Below are 18,489 nucleotides of genomic sequence, written 5' to 3' on the forward strand. Positions count from 1 at the left end.
TCCCCGGGGGGTTCCGGTAACCCCTCGGTTCCCCGATAAATATCCGAAACGTCCCGAAACCATTCCGGTGTCCAAATCCTTCGTCCAATATATCAATCTTTATGTCTCAACCATTTCGAGACTCCTTGTCATGTCCGTGATCTTATCTGGGACTCCTTGTCGGCGTGCGGACCCTACGGGTTCAAGAACTATGTAGACATGATCGAGACACATCTCCGATCAATAACCAACAGCGGAACCTAGATGCTCATATTGGCTCCTACATATTCTACAAAGATCTTTATCGGTCAAACCGCACAACAATATACGTTGTTCCCTTTGTCATCAATATGTTACTTGCCCGACATTCGATCGTCGGTATCATCGTACCTAGTTCAATCTCGTTACCGGCAAGTCTCTTTACTCGTTTCGTAATGCTTCATCCCGCAACTAACTCATTAGTCACATGGATTGCAAGGCTTATAGTGATGAGCATTACCGAGAGGGCATAGAGATACCTCTCTGATACACGGAGTGAAAAGAATCCTAATCTTGATCTATGCCAACCCAACAAACACCTTCGGAGACACCTATAGAGCATCTTTATAATCACCCAGTTATGTTGTGACGTTTGATAGCACACAAGGTGTTCCTCCGGTATTCGGGAGTTGCATAATCTCATAGTCAGAGGAACATGTATAAGTCATGAAGAAATCAATAGCAATAAATCTGTAACGGTCATAATGCTAAGCTAACGGATGGGTCTTGTCCATCACATTATTCTCTAATGATGTGATCCCGTTTATCAAATGACAACACACGTCGGTGGTTAGGAAACATAACCATCTTTGATTAACGAGCTAGTCAAGTAGAGGCATACTAGGGACACTATGTATTGCCTATGTATTCACACATGTACTAAGTTTCCGGTTAATACAATTCTAGCATTAATAATAAACATTTATCATGATATAAGGAAATATAAATAACAACTTTATTATTGCCTCTAGGGCATATTTCCTTCTGTAATTAGTTAGTCTTTTAGCTTGTCATTAGCTATGGATGTTAGAGCATCTCCAGCCGCGCCCCCAACAGGCCCTCACGCAATTTTTAGTGCCAGCGCCCAAAAATCGGCCTAGTCGCGCCCCCAGAAGCCTGTTTTTCCCCAGTCTGGGCCGAAACTGGCGCTAGCGTACCCAGGCTGAACCCGGCGTGCTGGGGGCGCCGGGGGGCGCCGGGGCAATCGATTTTGGCGCGAAAGAATGGCAGGCCCGTCGAGTCAGCGACCCACGCGGCTTGTCGTCCTTATCACCTCGGTTTCCCGCGGGGAATCAATGCCAAGGCTGCTGAGGGAGTCCTGGATTAAGGGGTCCTTGGACAGCCGGACTATATGCGTATGCCGGACTATTGGGCTATGAAGATACAAGATAGAAGACTTCGTCCCGTGTCCGGATGGGACTCTCCTTTGCGTGGAAGGCAAGCTTGGTGATTCAGATATGAAGATTCCTTTCTCTGTAACCAACTCCGTGTAACCCTAGCCCCCTCCGGTGTCCATATAAACCGGTCCGTAGGACAACAACAATTGTAACCATAGGCTAGCTTCTAGGGTTTAGCCTCAACGATCTCATGGTAGATCAACTCTTGTAATACTCATATCAACAAGATCAATCAAGCAGGAAGTAGGGTATTACCTCCATCGAGGGGGCCCGAACCTGGGTAAACATTGTGTCCCCCTCCTCCTATTACCATTAGCCTTAGACGCACAGTTCGGGACCCCCTACCCGAGATCCGCCGGTTTTGACACCGACAGTTGCCGCCGGTCAGCCTTCCATTGACTCCTCATGGGCGGCGCGGGCGCAGTGATGCACCACCTCCCGTCACACGTACACACAACGCCCACACCCCCCGGCCGCTATATAAGCAGCGCCTCCCCCTCGCCTGTGGCCGCACCCCGCCCACAGCCGTCGAGCTCTCTCCTCATGTGCCGACACCGCCGATGTTCCTCCCCTCTCTCCCCGTGTCCAGCCGCGACGATGGGCGAGAGGTTCCCCGGTGATGGGGAGGCGTCCAATGGCTTCGGCCGCCGCTCGTTGCACGAGTGAGAAGCTGTTGGGAACATAGTATTTCAAAATTTCCTACGATCATGCAAGATCTATCTAGGAGATGCATAGCAACTAGAGGGGAGAGTATGTCCACATACCCTCGTAGACCGAAAGCGGAAGCATTTAGTAACGCGGTTGATGTAGTCGAACGTCTTTGCGATCCAACCGATCCAAGTACCGAATGTACAGCACCTCCGCGTTCAGCACACGTTCAGCTCGATGACGTCCCTCGTGCTCTTGATCCTGTTGAGGACGAGGGTGAGTTCCATCAGCATGACGGCATGGTGATGGTGCTGATGATGTTACCGGCACAGGGCTTCGCCTAAGCACTACGACGATATGATCGAGGTGTGTAACTGTGGAGGGGGGCACCGCACACGGCTAAGGCAAAACTTTTTGTGTTCTAGGGTGCCCCCTGCCCCCATATATAAAGGAGGGAGGGGGAGGCCGGATGACACTTGCTAGACGCGCCGGGAGAGGGGAGTCCTACTAGGAATCCAAGTCCTAGTAGGATTCCACCTCAAGGAGAAGGGGAAAGGAAGGGAGAAGTGAAAGTGCAACTATCCCTGGGTGGTTTTAGTAATTCCTAACAACATATAGCTCATTGAGCTAATGCTATTTCAAGATAAATATTTCAGGAAAGCTCAATGATTAGCATGGCATGGATGAGAAAAGTGGATCCCTCAAAATGCTAAGGACAAAAGGATTGGCTCAAGCTCAAAGCACAAGACTCTACATTTTCTATTTTAGTGATCCAAGATCACATTGAGTCCATAGGAAAAGCCAATACTATCAAGGAGGGATGAGGTGTTGCTTAATGAGGTTCTTGCTCAAAATGCTTAGTGATATGCTCCAAAGCCCTCAACTACTTTCTCATATCCACATATGACCCGAACCAAAAGTCAAACTCGGCCCCACCGATTCTTTCTATCCGGCGCCACCGAGTTCAGATGTCATAGCCACTGCCACAAACCCTAGTCTTTTCGGTCTCACCGATAGGGATCTCGGTCTCACCGAGATGGGATTGTAATCTCTCTGTTTCCCTTTGTAACATTTTGGTCCAACCGAGATGAGCGATCGGTCCCACCGAGATTGCAATGCAAACTCTCTGTTTCCCTTTCGTAACGTTTTGGTCTAACCGAGATGAGTGAATCGGTCCCACCGAGTTTGCCTAACCAACTCTCTAGTTAGCTTATTACCAAAATCGGTCCCACCGAGTTTGTGTAATTGGTCTCACCGAGATTACGTTATGCCCTAACCCTAACCATATCGGTCCTATCGAGTTGACATGTCGGTCCCACCGAATATCCTAACGGTCACATTATTTGCTAAATCGGTCCGACCGAGTTTCACGATTCGGTCCCACCGAGATTGGTAAGTTGTGTGTAACGGTTAGATTGGCTATATATACCCCTCTACCCATTCTTCATTCGTGGAGAGAGCCATCAGAACATGCCTACACTTCCAACATACATTTTCTGAGAGAGAACCACCTACACTTGTGTTGAGGTCAAGATATTCCATTCCTACCATATGAATCTTGATCTCTAGCCTTCCCCAAGTTGCTTTCCACTCAAATCTTCTTTCCACCAAATCCAAATCCTGTGAGAGAGTTGAGTGTTGGGGAGACTATCATTTGAAGCACAAGAGCAAGGAGTTCATCATCAACACACCATTTGTTACTTCTTGGAGAGTGGTGTCTCCTAGATTGGCTAGGTGCCACTTGGGAGCCTCCGACAAGATTGTGGAGTTGAACCAAGGAGTTTGTAAGGGCAAGGAGATCGCCTACTTCATGAAGATCTACCCTAGTGAGGCAAGTCCTTCATGGGCGACGACCATGGTGGGATAGACAAGGTTGCTTCTTCATGGACCCTTCGTGGGTGGATCCCTAAATGGACTCGTGGGTTGAAGTCCATCAACATGGGTGTACGATAGCACCACCTATCGGAACCACGACAAAAACATCCGTGTCTCCAATTGTGTTTGCCTCCTCAAACTCCTCCCCTTTACCTTCATATGCAATTGTTTTACATTCCGCTGCTATACTCTTAGAATTGCATGTGTAGGTTGATTGCTTGGCTTGTGCTAAGTTGCTAAAATCTGCCAAGAACTAAAATTGGGAAAAGGCAAGTTTTTTTTTGGTCAAGTAGTCTAATCACCCCCCCTCTAGACATACTTTCGATCCTACAAGAAGGGGGGCCGCGCCCCCAACCCGTTGTCCAATTCGGACTGGGCTTGGGGGGGGCATGCCACCTCCTGGCCGCTGCCTCTCCTTCCCAGTAAGGCCCACTAAGGCCCATCAACTCCCCGGGGGGTTCCGGTAACCTCCCGATACTCTGGAAAATACCCGAACTTCTGTGGAACCATTCCGATGTCTGAATATAGCCTTCCAATATATCAATCTTTATGTCTCGACCATTTAGAGACTCCTCGTCACGTCTGTGATCTCATCCGGTACTCCGAACAAACTTCGATCATCAAAACACATGACTCATAATACAAATTGTCATCGAACGTTAAGCGTGCGGACCCTACGGGTTCGAGAACTATGTAGACATGACCGAGACACATCTACGGTCAATAACCAATAGCGGAACCTGGATGCTCATATTGTCTCCTACATATTTGATACGTCTCCAACATATCTACTTTTCCAAACACTTTTGCCCTTGTTTTGGACTCTAACTTGCATGATTTGAATGGAACTAACCCGGACTGACGCTGTTTTTAGCAGAACTGCCATGGTGTTATTTTTGTGTAGAAATAAAAGTTCTCAGAATGAGTTGAAAATCCAAGGAGACACATTTTGGAATTAATAAAAAATATTGGCGAAAGAATCAGCATCAGGGGGCCCACACCCTGTCCAGAAGTGTGCAAGGCACCCCCCTGGGGCGCGCCCCCTGCCTCATGGCCCCCCTGGGACTCCACCGACCTCAACCCCAACTCCATATATTCACTTTCGGGGAGAAAAAATAGAGAGAAGGATTCATCGCATTTTACGATGCGGAGCCGCCGCCAAGCCCTAATCTTGCTCGGGAGGGCTGATCTAGAGTCCGTTTGGGGCTCCGGAGAGGGGAATTCATCGCCATCGTCATCATCAACCATCCTCCATCACCAATTTCATGATGCTCACCGCCGTGCGTGAGTAATCCCATCGTAGGCTTGTTGGACGGTGATGGGTTGGATGAGATTTACCATGTAATCGAGTTAGTTTTGTTTGGTTTGATCCCTAGTATCTATTATGTTCTAAGATTGATGTTGCTATGACTTTGCCATGCTTAATGCTTGTCACTAGGGCCCGAGTGCCATGATTTCAGATCTGAACCTATTATGTTTTCATGAATATATGTGAGTTCTTGATCCTATCTTGCAAGTCAATATTCACCTACTATGTGTTATGATCCGGCAACCCCGAAGTGACAATAATCAGGACCACTCCCGGTGATGACCATAGTTTGAGGAGTTCATGTATTCACTAAGTGCTGATGCTTTGGTCCTGTACTCTATAAAAAGGAGGTCTGAATATCCCTTAGTTTCCAATAGGACCCCGCTGCCACGGGAGGGTAGGAAAAAAGATGTCATGCAAGTTCTTTTCCATAAGCACGTATGACTATATTCAGAATACATGCCTACATTACATTGATGAACTGGAGCTAGTTCTCTGTCACCCTATGTTATAATTGTTGCATGAGGAATCGCATTCGACATAATTATCCATCATTGATCCATTGCCTACGAGTTATTCACATATTGATCTTTGCTTAGTTACTTTTCTGTTGCCACTGTTACAATTACTATAAAACTGCTACTATTACTTTTGCCACCGTTACCATTACTTCCATACCACTTCGCTACTAAATACTTTGCTGCAGATATTAAGTCTTTTAGGTGTGGTTGAATTAACAACTCAGCTGCTAATACTTGAGAATATTCTTTGGCTCCCCTTGTGTCAAATCAATAAATTTGGGTTGAATACTCTACCCTTGAAAACTTTGCGATCCCCTATACTGATGGGTTATCAAGACTATTTTCTGGCACCGTTGCTGGGGAACATAGCTCTATTATTTGAGTCACTTGGTGTTTATATCTGTTGATCACTATGAGGAACCTGAAAGATGAAATAACCAAGATTTTTCCCTCAACCACGAGGGGAGGTAAGGAACTGCCATCTAGTTTTGCACTTGATTCCCCTTCTGTTTTGAGTAAACTTGCGACACCTGCACCTGCTATTGATTCTGATATGTCGCATGTTATTGATGATGCCACTTCTGCTATGCATGATGCTTATGATGATACTACTTCTATGCTTGATAATACTATGCCATTAGGTGGACTTCTTGATGAACAACTTGCTAGGGTTAGAGAGAATGAAATTATCAAAACTGATAATATTGATGAAAGTGATGATGAAGATTTCCCCCCTAGATATGAATTGCTTGTCGTACCTGATGGTTACGTTATGGATGAAGAAACTGCTAGAGACCTTTTTGCTTGCAATGATAGATATGATCTTAAGAAATTGTTAGCTAAGCTGGAAGAAAAGCCTTTGAATGCTAGAATGAAATATGACCCTACTTTTGCTACTTCACCTATCTGTATTTCTGATAAGGATTATGATTTCTCTGTTGATCCTGAGTTAATTACTTTGGTTGAATCTGATCCTTTCTATGGCTATGAATCTGAAACTGTTGTGGCACATCTCACTAAATTGAATGATATAGCCACCCTATTTACTCATGAGGAAAAAAGTCATTATTACTATATCCTTAAATTGTTTCCTTTCTCCTTAAAGGGTGATGCTAAAATATGGTTTAATTCTCTCGCTCCTGGTTGTGTGTGTAGTCCCCAGGATATGATTTATTACTTCTGTGCTAAATATTTTCCCGCTCATAAGAAACAAGCTCCCTTAAGGGAAATATATAATTTTGTGCAAATTGAAGAAGAGAGTCTCCCACAAGCTTGGGGGAGGCTTCTCCAATTACTTAATGCTTTGCCTAATCATCCTCTCAAGAAAAATAAAATACTTGATATCTTTTATAATGGACTAACCGATGCTTCTAGAGACCACCTGGATAGTTGTGATGGTTGTGTTTTCGGGGAAAGAACTGTTTAGAAAGCTTAATTGCTATTGAATAATATTTTGAGTAATGATAATGATTGGACACTCCCTGAGCCAACTCCTAAGAAAAGGGGTATTCTATTTCTCAGTCCTGAAGATATGCAAGAGGCAAAGAAATCTATGAAAGAAAAAGGTATTAAAGCTGAAGATGTTAAGAATTTACCACCTATTAAACAAATACATGGTCTTGATAACCCGACATAGGTAGTAAAGGTAAATTCTCTCTATAGATTTGATGAAGGTGATATCCCTCGTTATAAGTCTGCTAGCCAATGCTTGGATGAGTTTGATAATTTTATTGTTAAACAAGAAAACTTCAATGCTTATGTTGGTAGACAATTGAAACGTAATGCTTATATGATTGAACACTTGAGTGATTATATGTCTAGAGTTAAAGGTGACCTTAAGCTTATTAGTAAACATGCATCTATGGTTACCACTCAAGTAGAACAAGTACTTAAAGCACGGGATGATTTGCTCAAAGAGTTAAATAATAAAAATAATGATAATGTTGTTAGAGTTATGACTAGAGGTGGTAGAATGACTCAGGAACCTTTGTATCCTGAGGGCCATCCTAAGAGAGTTGAGCAAGATTCTCAGAGAACTAATGTTGATGCACCTAGTCCTTCTAAGAAGAAGAAAAAGAAAAATGATAGGACTTTGCATGCTTCTACTGAACCTATTATAGACACACCCGAGAATCCCAATGACATTTCTATTTCTGATGCTGAAACACAATCTGGTAATGAACATGAACCTAGCGATAATGTTAATGATGATGTTCACGTTGATGCTCAACCTAGTAATAATAATGATGTAGAGATTGAACCCGCTGTTGATCTTGATAACCCACAATCAAAGAATCAACGTTATGATAAGAGGGACTTTGTTAATAGGAAGTACAGTAAGGAAAGAGAATCATGGGTTCAGAAACCCATTCCTTTTCCTCCTAAGCCATCCAAGAAAAAGGATGATGAGGATTTTGAGCTCTTTGCTGAAATGATTAGACCCATCTTTTTGCGTATGCGTTTGACTCATATGCTTAAAATGAATCCTTATGCTAAGTATATGAAAGATATTGTTACAAATAAAAGAAAGATACCGGAGGCTGAAATTTCCACCATGCTTGCCAATTATACATTTAAGGGTGGAATACCCAAGAAACTAGGAGAGCCCGGAGTGCCAACTATACCATGCTCCATTAAAAGAAACTATGTTAAAACTGCTTTATGTGATCTTGGAGCCGGTGTTAGTGTTATGTGATACATCCATTTTGCATCATGCTTTTATATCAATATTTATTGTATTATGGGTTGTTATTACACATTATATCTCATTACTTATGGCTATTCTCTCTTATTTTACAAGGTTTACCATGAAGAGGGGAATGCCGACAGCTGGAATTCTGGCTGGAAAAGGAGCAAACGTTGGAAACCTATTCTGCACAACTCCAAAAGTCCTGAAACTCCATGAAACAACTTTTTGGATTTATTAAGAATTTATGAGCGAAAGAAATAGGCCAGGGGGCCCACACCCTGTCCAGGAGATAGGGGGCGCGCCACCCCCTGTAGGGCGCGCCCCCCTATTTCCTAGGCCCCCTGGTGGGCCTCCGGCGTCCATCTTCTGCTATATCATCACACTTTCTCTGGAAAAATCATGGGCAAGCTTACGGGACGAAACTCCGCCGCCACGAGGCGGAACCTTGGCGGAATCAATCTAGGGCTCTGGCGAAGCTGTTCTGCCGGGGACACTTCCCTCCAGGAGGGGGAAATCATCACCAACGTCATCACCAACGATCCTCTCATCGGGAGGGGGTCAATCTCCATCAACATCTTCACCAACACCATCTCCTCTCCAAACCCTAGTTCATCTCTTGTATCCAATCTTGTATCAAAACCACAAATTGGTACCTGTGGGTTGCTAGTAGTGTTGATTACTCCTTGTAGTTGATACTAATTGGTTTACTTGGTGGAAGATCATATGTTCAGATCCTTCATGCATATTATTACTCCTCTGATTATGAACATGAATATGCTTTGTGAGTAGTTACGTTTGTTCCTGAGGACATGGGTGAAGTCTTGCTATTAGTAGTCATGTGAATTTGGTATTCGTTCGATATTTTGATGAGATGTATGTTGTCTTTCCTTCTAGTGGTGTTATGTGAACGTCGACTACATGACACTTCACCATTATTTGGGCCTAGAGGAAGGCATAGGTAAGTAATAAGTAGATGATGGGTTGCTAGAGTGACCGAAGCTTAAACCCTAGTTTATGCGTTGCTTCATTAGGGGTTGATATGGACCCATATGTTTAATGCTGTGGTTAGGTTTACCTTAATACTCCTTTTTGTAGTTGCGGATGCTTGCAATAGGGGTTAATCATAAGTGGGATGCTTGTCCAAGTTAGGGAAGTACCCAAGGGTCGGTCCACCCACATATCAAATTATCAAAGTACCGAACCGCGAATCTTACGAACGTGATGAAACTAGCTTGACGATAATTCCCAATGTGTCCTCGGGAGCTTCTTTCTCATTATTAGAATTGTCCAGACTTATCATTTGCTACATAAAGGATTGGGCCACCTTGCTGCACTTTATTTACTTTATTTACTTTTTTCTCGTTACTATTTATCTTATCACAAAACTATCTATCACCTAGAATTTCAGTGCTTGCAGAGAAAACCTTACTGAAAACCGCTTATCATTTCCTTCTGCTCCTCGTTGGGTTCGACACTCTTACTTATTGAAAGGACTACAATAGATACCCTACACTTGTGGGTCATCAAGACTCTTTTCTGGCGCCGTTGCCGGGGAGTGTAGCGCTTTTGGTGAGTGGAACTTGGTAAGGAAACATTTATATAGTGTGCTGAAATTTTCTGTTACTTGCCACTATAGAAACTAATCCTTTGAAGGGATTGTTTGGGGTATCTTCACTCCAACCAGAAGAACAAAGAGATGCTCCTCAACCTACTGAACCTTATGAAAATATTCACTTTGAGATTCCTTCGGGTATGATAGAAAAACTGCTAGCTAATCCTTTTGCAGGAGACGGAACTTTACATCCCGACTTACACCTTATCTTTGTGGATGAAGTTTGTGGATTATTTAAGCTTGAATGTATCCCCGATGATGTTGTCAAAAGGAAGGTCTTCCCTTTATCTTTGAAGGGAGATGCAATGACATGGTATAGGCTATGTGATGATACGAGATTTTGGAATTATAAGCGACTGAAGTTGGAATTTCACCAGAAGTTCTACCCTATGCATCTTGTTAATTGTGATCATAATTACATATATAGTTTCTGGCCTCGCAAAGGAGAAAGCATCGATCAAGCTTGGGGGAGGCTTAAGTCAATGTTATATTCATGCCCCAATCATGAGCTCTCTCGGGAAATGATTATTCAGAAATTTTATGCTCGGCTTTCTCTTGATAATCGCAACCTGCTCGATACTTCCTGTGTTGGTTCCTATATGCTGAAGACTATTGATTTCAAGTGGGACTTATTGGAAAGAATTAAACGCAACTCTGAAGATTGGGGTTTCGACGATGGTAAGGAGTCAGGTATGACACCTAAGTTCGATTGTGTTAAATCTTTTATGGATACCGATGTTTTCCGTGGATTTAGCTCTAAGTATGGACTTGACTCTGAGATAGTAGCTACTTTTTGTGAAACTTTTGCTACTCACATTGATCTCCCTAAAGAGAAGTGATTTAAATATAATCCCCCTGTTGAAGTGAAAGTAGTTGCAACTATTACAGTCGAAGAAAAGACTATTACATACAATGGTCCTATTATTCCTACTGCTTAGGTTGAAAAACCTCCTTTTCCCGTTAGGATAAAAGATCATGTTAAAGCTTCGACTATTGTTCGTAAGAGTAATACTAGGACCTATACACCTCCTGAGCAAATTAATGTTGAACCCGATATTGCTATGATTAAAGATCTCTTGGATGAGGACTTAGATGGGCATGTTATCTCTTTCTTGGGTGAAACTGCTAATATTGCTAGACCCGATACTAAGACACATAGACCTGTTGTAGGCACGCCTGTTATTTCTGTTAAAATAGGAGATCATTGTTATCATGGCTTATGTGATATGGGTGCTAGTGCTAATGCGATACCTTATGATCTTTATAAAGAAATTATGCACGATATTGCACCTGTTGAATTAGAAGACATTGATGTTACTATTAAGCTTGCTAATAGGGACACCATTAAACATATTGGGATTGTTAGAGATGTTGAAGTCTTGTGTGGGAAGATTAAATACCCTGCTGATTTTTTTGTTCTTGGTTCCCCACAAGATGATTTTTGTCCCATTATTTTTGGTAGACCCTTCTTGAATACTGCTAGTGCTAAGATTGATTGTGAAAAGAATATTGTCACTATTGGCATAGATGGTATGTCTCATGAGTTTAATTTCGCTAAGTTTAGTAGACAACCTCGTGAAAGGGAACCACCTAGTAAGGATGAAATTATTGGTCTTGCTTCCATTGCTGTTCCTCCAACTGATCTGCTAGAACAATATTTGTTAGACCATGAAAATGATATGTTAATGAAGGAAAGGGAAGAAATAGATGAAGTGTTCCTTAAACAAGAACCTATGCTAAAACATAACCTTCCCGTTGAAATTCTTGGGGACCCCCTCCACCCAAGGGTGATCCTGTGTTCGAACTCAAACCATTACCTGATAATCTTAAATATGCTTATCTTGATGAAAAAGAAATATATCCTGTTATTATTAGTGCTAACCTTTCAGAGAAAGAAGAAGAAAGATTATTGAAAACTCTGAAGAAGCACCGAGCTGCTATTGGATATACTCTGGACGATCTTAAGGGCATTAGTCCCACATTATGTCAACACAAAATTTCAATGGAGAAAGATGCCAAACCAGTTAGAGATCCTCAAAGATGATTAAATCCTAAAATGAAGGAAGTGGTAAGAAAGGAGATTCTAAAACTCCTTGAGGCAGGTATTATTTACCCCGTTGCTGATAGTGAATGGGTAAGCCCTGTCCATTGTGTCCCTAAAAAGGGAGGTATTACCGTTGTTCCTAATGATAAAGATGAATTGATCCCACAAAGAATTATTACAGGCTATAAGATGGTAATTGATTTCCGTAAGTTAAATAAAGCTACTAAGAAAGATCATTACCCTTTACCTTTTATTGATCAAATGCTAGAAAGGCTATCCAAACACACACATTTTTGCTTTCTAGATGGTTATTCTGGTTTCTCTCAAATACCTGTGTCAGCGGGAGATCAATCAAAAACTACTTTTACTTGCCCTTTTGGTACTTTTTCTTATAGACGTGTGCCTTTTGGTTTATGTAATGCACACGCGACCTTTCAAAGATGCATGATGGCTATATTTTCTGATTCTTGTGAAAAGATTTGTGAGGTATTCATGGATGACTTATCCGTCTATGGATCCTCTTTTGATGATTGTTTGAGCAACCTTGATCGAGTTTTGTAGAGATGCGAAGACACTAGTCTCGTCCTGAATTAGGAAAAGTGTCACTTTATGGTTAATGAAGGCATTGTCTTGGGGCACAAGATCTCCAAGAGAGGTATTGAAGTTGATAAAATCAAGTTGATGCTATTGAAAAGATGCCATGTCCCAAGGACATAAAAGGTATAATAAGTTTCCTTGGTCATGCCGGCTTTTATAGGAGGTTCATTAAGGACTTTTCTAAAATCTGTAGGCCCCTGACCAATTTATTGCAAAAAGATATCCCTTTTTTCTTTGATGATGATTGTGTAGAAGCATTTGAAACACTTAAGAAAGCTTTGATCACAGCACCTATTGTTCAGTCACCTGATTGGAATTTGCCTTTTGAAATTATGTGTGATGCTAGTGATTATGCTGTAAGTGCTGTTTTAGGGCAAAGAGTCGATAAGAAATTGAATGTTATCCAGTATGCTAGTAAGACTCTTGGTATTGCCCAGAGAAATTATGCTACTACTGAAAAAGATTTCTTAGCAGTTGTATTTGCATGTGATAAGTTTAGACCTTATATTGTTGATTCCAAAGTTACTATTGACACTGATCATGCTGGTATTAAATATCTTATGGAAAAGAAAGATGCTAAGCCTAGACTCATTAGATGGGTTCTCTTGCTCCAAGAATTTGACTTGCATATTATTGATAGAAAGGGAGCTGAGAACCCCGTTGCAGACAACTTGTCTAGGTTAGAGAATGTTCTTGATGACCCACTGCCTATTAATGATAGTTTTCCTGATGAACAATTAGCGGTTGTTAATGCTTCTCATACTGCTCCTTGGTATGCTGATTATGCTAATTACATTGTTGCTAAATATATACCGCCTAGTTTCACATACCAGCAAAAGAAAAAGTTCTTTTATGATTTAAGACATTACTTCTGGGATGATCCACACCTTTATAAAGAAGGAGTAGATGGTATTATTAGACGTTGTGTGTCTGAGCATGAACAGGAACAAATCCTATGCAAGTGTCACTCTGAATCTTATGGAGGACACCACGCTGGAGATAGAACTACACACAAGGTACTACAATCTTGTTTTTATTGGCCTACTCTCTTCAAAGATGCTCGTAAGTTTGTCTTATCTTGTGATGAATGTCAAAGAATAGGTAACATTAGTAGACGTCAAGAAATGCCTATGAATTATTCTCTTGTTATTGAACCATTTAACGTTTGGGGCTTTTCTTATATGGGACCTTTTCCTGCCTCTAATGGTTATACACATATTTTAGTTGCTGTTGATTACGTTACTAAGTGGGTAGAAGCTATTCCAACTAGTAGTGCTGATCATAACACTTCTACTAATATGCTTAAAGAAGTTATTTTTCCGAGGTTTGGAGTCCCTAGATATCTTATGACTGATGGTGGTTCACACTTTATTCATGGTGCTTTCCGTAAGATGCTTGCTAAGTATGATGTCAATCATAGAATCGCATCTCCTTATCACCCGCAGTCTAGTGGTCAAGTAGAGTTGAGCAATAGAGAGCTCAAATTAATTTTGCAAAAGATTGTAAATAGATCTAGAAAGAATTGGTCCAAAAAACTTGATGATGCATTATGTATGTCTCCATATAAGATGGTTTATGGAAAAGCATGTCATTTACCTCTTGAACTTGAACATAAAGCATATTGGGCTATTAAAGAGCTCAATTATGACTTCAAACTTGCCGGTGAGAAGAGGTTGTTTGATATTAGCTCACTTGATGAATGGAGAACCCAGGCATATGAGAATGCCAAGCTTTTCAAAGAAAAAGTCAAACCCTGGCATGATAAGAGGATACAAAAGCGTGAGTTTAACGTAGGGGATTATGTGTTATTATTCAACTCTCGTTTAAGATTTTTTGCAGGAAAACTTCTCTCAAAATGGGAAGGTCCCTACGTTATCGAGGAGGTCTATCATTCTGGTGCTATAAAAATCAACAACTTCGAAGGCACAAATCCGAGGGTGGTTAACGGTCAAAGAATTAAACATTATATTTGAGGTAATCCTATCAATGTTGAAACTAATATTATTGAAACCATAACCCCTGAGGAATACATAAGAGACACTATCCAGAATGTTCCAGACTCCGAAAAGGCATAGGTACGTGGTACGGTAAGTAAACCGACTCCAAAACAACTCTAATGACAATTTTTATCAGTTTTGGATTATTTAAGAATTTTAGGAAGAAAGAAGTAGTCCGAAAGGGACACGAGGCTCCCACGAGAGAGGAGGCCGCGCCCCCCTGTAGGGTGCGCCCCCTATCGGTGTACTAGAGTAGGGGTACCCTAGTACCCCAAACTTGTGCACGGGCAGTCGCAGCATCCCGCAGCAAGGCTTGCCGGGTGACCGCCAAGACCCTCCGTGGCTCCCTTGAAGGCCATTCAAGAACAAAGTACTCAAACCAAGGCCCCGGCAAGAGGAGCTTGCCGGGAAGGCCAACCCAGGCCCCGGTAAGAGGAGCTTGCCGGGAAGAGACAAGACCCCGGCAAGAGGAGCTTGCCGGGAAGGCCACTCAAGGCATACCAAGGAAGCTTGCCGTGACGCGTCCTGCGTCCCGGCAAGGCCCGGTGAGCGACAAGCTCCCAAACACGACAAGATGACGACCGCGACAAGGAGCTTGCCGCGGGGAACCCCCACTACGTGTCCGCGCTCCAGCACACCTGCTAACGTGTCGCTCTAGGATTCTCCCAAGCACACGTGGTAGGAGGCTGTGCAGCTAGGGGTGCGAGGTGGCAAGCGGAGATGAAGAGAAGGCCATCGTGGCAAACGGTGGCGCTCCTAACAGTCACTTTTTGCACTGTTTAAGCAACTCAGACATGCATTTAATGCCCTTGTCCCCTACCGTCAGAGTTAGGTAGGGTGCACTGTATCCACAGTAGCGGTAGCTGTACCTACTGCATCCTTTTCCATTTTTACCCTTCTTGTCTACGTTGCCCCCTGTCGGTGACCCCTTGAGAGTATAAAAGGAGGCCCAGGCGCAACGTAGAAGGGGGTTCAGCTAGTTCGGCCAGTTCGGCTCATTCAACACCAAAAACACTCTCACGCTCAGTTTGGCAGTGTCCGTTGCTCCTGAGCAAGAATTCAATACACACAAACAAGCAGCAGTAGGGTTTTACACATCCGTGCGGCCCGAAGCTGGGTAAAAACCGCTCGCGTGTACCGCCTCGATCCGCTCTTTGTGCGACCTCCGCCCCCCGCCGAACCGAAAGGGGCCCTGTCCCCATAGGTGTTGGTGGAATTAGCATCCCCGACATCTTTGGCGCGCCAGGTAGGGGGCGTCGAGATTGTGCGAATCCGATCCGGCGTGCACGCAAGCTAAATCTTCATCGTCATGGCTCCTAAGGAGCGGGCGAGCAAAAGAAGGACGCCAGTGCGGCAATAGAAAAAGCTAAGTCGTGCGAAACTTTAGATATTTCCTTTCTATATAAGGTTATCCGCCTCGGAGACCTTGTTCTTTGTACGGAAAACCTGTGCGCGGAGGAATCAACTTGTAGCTAGTTGCGCCCTTACTTTGTTTCGAGTCCGCTCAACAATTTAAGTGAGCTGCTAGCGCCCTTACTTTGCTTCGAGTCCGCTCAGCAACTTAAGTGAGCCGCTAGCGCCCTTACTTTGTTTCGAGTCCGCTCAACAACTTAAGCGAGCTGCAACTAGTTGTGGCAAGATTGCTTGTCAGTAGCGACCCCGCCAGCAGGCTGCTGAAGTTCCGCACTCAGCGCTCGCGGCAAGGGTGCCTGCACCGGCAAGTTTCCCTAGAAAGCGTAAGGGTGGACGTACAAAGAGAGGTTGAACAGGAAGATAGCATGCGCTATTTATTTTGAGATTTCTGCATAGACCTGTATGCCGAGGAGCCTTCTCGGGGCTAGTTGCGCCCCATGTTGCCTCGAGTCCGCTCGGCAACTTGTGCGGTTGCGCTAGAACCAAGAAGGTAAACCTTTCCGGGAGGCGATGTTCCCGAATAGCCGCTAAGGGCCCGTTCCCTCAAGCGCTACTGGCTGGATCGTACGCACCGGAAAGCATTCCAGCAGGCATAGGGAATATGCAGCAAAAGTAAAAATTCGCAAGCGAGTTAAGTGCACTTCAGATGCTAATCACTTGTCATGTTTAAATGCAGTTATGGCCCGGGGGCTGGCAACGCCCCTAGGGCCAATCTTTCCGGCAACAATCTTGCCAGGAGCCGGCGTCAAGAACGACGACGTTCTTCGCCATAAGCCTTTCTGGCAACGATCTTGCCGGGAGCCGGTGTCAAGAACGACGAAGTTCTTCGCCATAAGCCTTTCCGGCAACGATCTTGCCGGGAGCCGGCGTCAAGAACGACGAAGTTCTTCGCCATAAGCCTTTCCGGCAATGATCTTGCCGGGAGCCGGCGTCAAGAACGATGACGTTCTTCGCCATAAGCCTTTCCAGCAACGATCTTGCCGGGAGCCGGTGTCAAGAACAACGAAGTTCTTCGCCAAAAGCCTTCCTGGCAACAAGCTTGCCGGAAGCCGGCATCGAGAACGTCAAAGTTCTCTGCCGAAGACAAAAGCCTTCCTGGCAACAAGCTTGCCGGAAGCCGGCATCGAGAACGTCAAAGTTCTCTGCCGAAGATAAAAGCCTTCCTGGCAACAAGCTTGCCGGAAGCCGGCATCGAGAACGTCAAAGTTCTCTGCCGAAGATAAAAGCCTTCCTGGCAACAAGCTTGCCGGAAGCCGGCATCGAGAACGTCAAAGTTCTCTGCCGAAGATAAAAGCCTTCCTGGCAACAAGCTTGCCGGAAGCCGGCATCGAGAACGTCAAAGTTCTCTGCCGAAGATAAAAGCCTTCCTGGCAACAAGCTTGCCGGAAGCCGGCGTCGAGGACGTCAAAGTTCTCTGCTGGAAGATAAAAGCCTTCCCGACAAGCCAGTATCGCTGGGGGCTGCGAGTGCCAAGAATCGTCCACGGCAAACCAGAGTTGCCGGGGGCTGCAATATCAGATAAGTCTTTCATCCCTCATCATGCATCCTCTTATGGACTGGGGAATGCGAAACCACGTTTCTTCCCAAAAACTGCCGTGCTCCCTCAACCCTAGGCCCTGGGGCTCGTTCTCGGGGCCAAGTTTGGTCGTAGTCGCGGCAGCAAAGGGATGAAACGAGGAGACCGCACCCACCTCGTTCCTGCCTCCGTCAAAGGCGTGAGAAAGGTTGAGCGACGTGGGAAGGCGGCAGGGCCTGTTGCCGGGAGATGAAATGTCTGTCCGAAGGATACCAAGGATCTGCTCCTTGGCGTGGGTTTAACTCACGAGACAAATAACCCGACAAGCATCCCCTTTTCATTAAAAAACATCCCACTCAGGTACAGTCCATAGAGGATGAAAAACATGAAAGAGAGGATTACAAATTTTAGATATAGCTAAGGCCCGAAGGCTTACAAATTAAAAAGATAAGATGCCCGTAATCCCTTTCCTGTCCCTCTCTTCAGGAGGCAGGTCAAGGAGGCGAAAAGGGCAAAAGGAGCGCCTAGGCACGCCAGAGATGTTGGGGGGTACTGATTCCACCAAATTCCCAGGCGGGTCTCCCTTTCGCCTGCAGAGGGGCGATGCGGCGGCGGAGGAAATCTGCGCCGACAGCTCCTACAGTCAACCCGGCAAGCCTGAGGCGCAAGATCCGGGTGGTGGCGATCGTCAACTTGTCATCGTCCGCGGACAGGGCGCTCCAATCATTGCCTCGCACTGCTGGGGCTTGGCGCAGGGCGGTGAACGGCTGCGGGCTCTCTTCTATAACCCAGCACCAATCTGCTCTCCACTCGTCCCACTTGCTGCGGAGCTCCCCCTCCAGATAGGTCTCCT

Source organism: Triticum dicoccoides, chromosome 5B (genome assembly GCF_002162155.2).
Source record: "Triticum dicoccoides isolate Atlit2015 ecotype Zavitan chromosome 5B, WEW_v2.0, whole genome shotgun sequence".
Lineage (NCBI taxonomy): Eukaryota > Viridiplantae > Streptophyta > Magnoliopsida > Poales > Poaceae > Triticum > Triticum dicoccoides.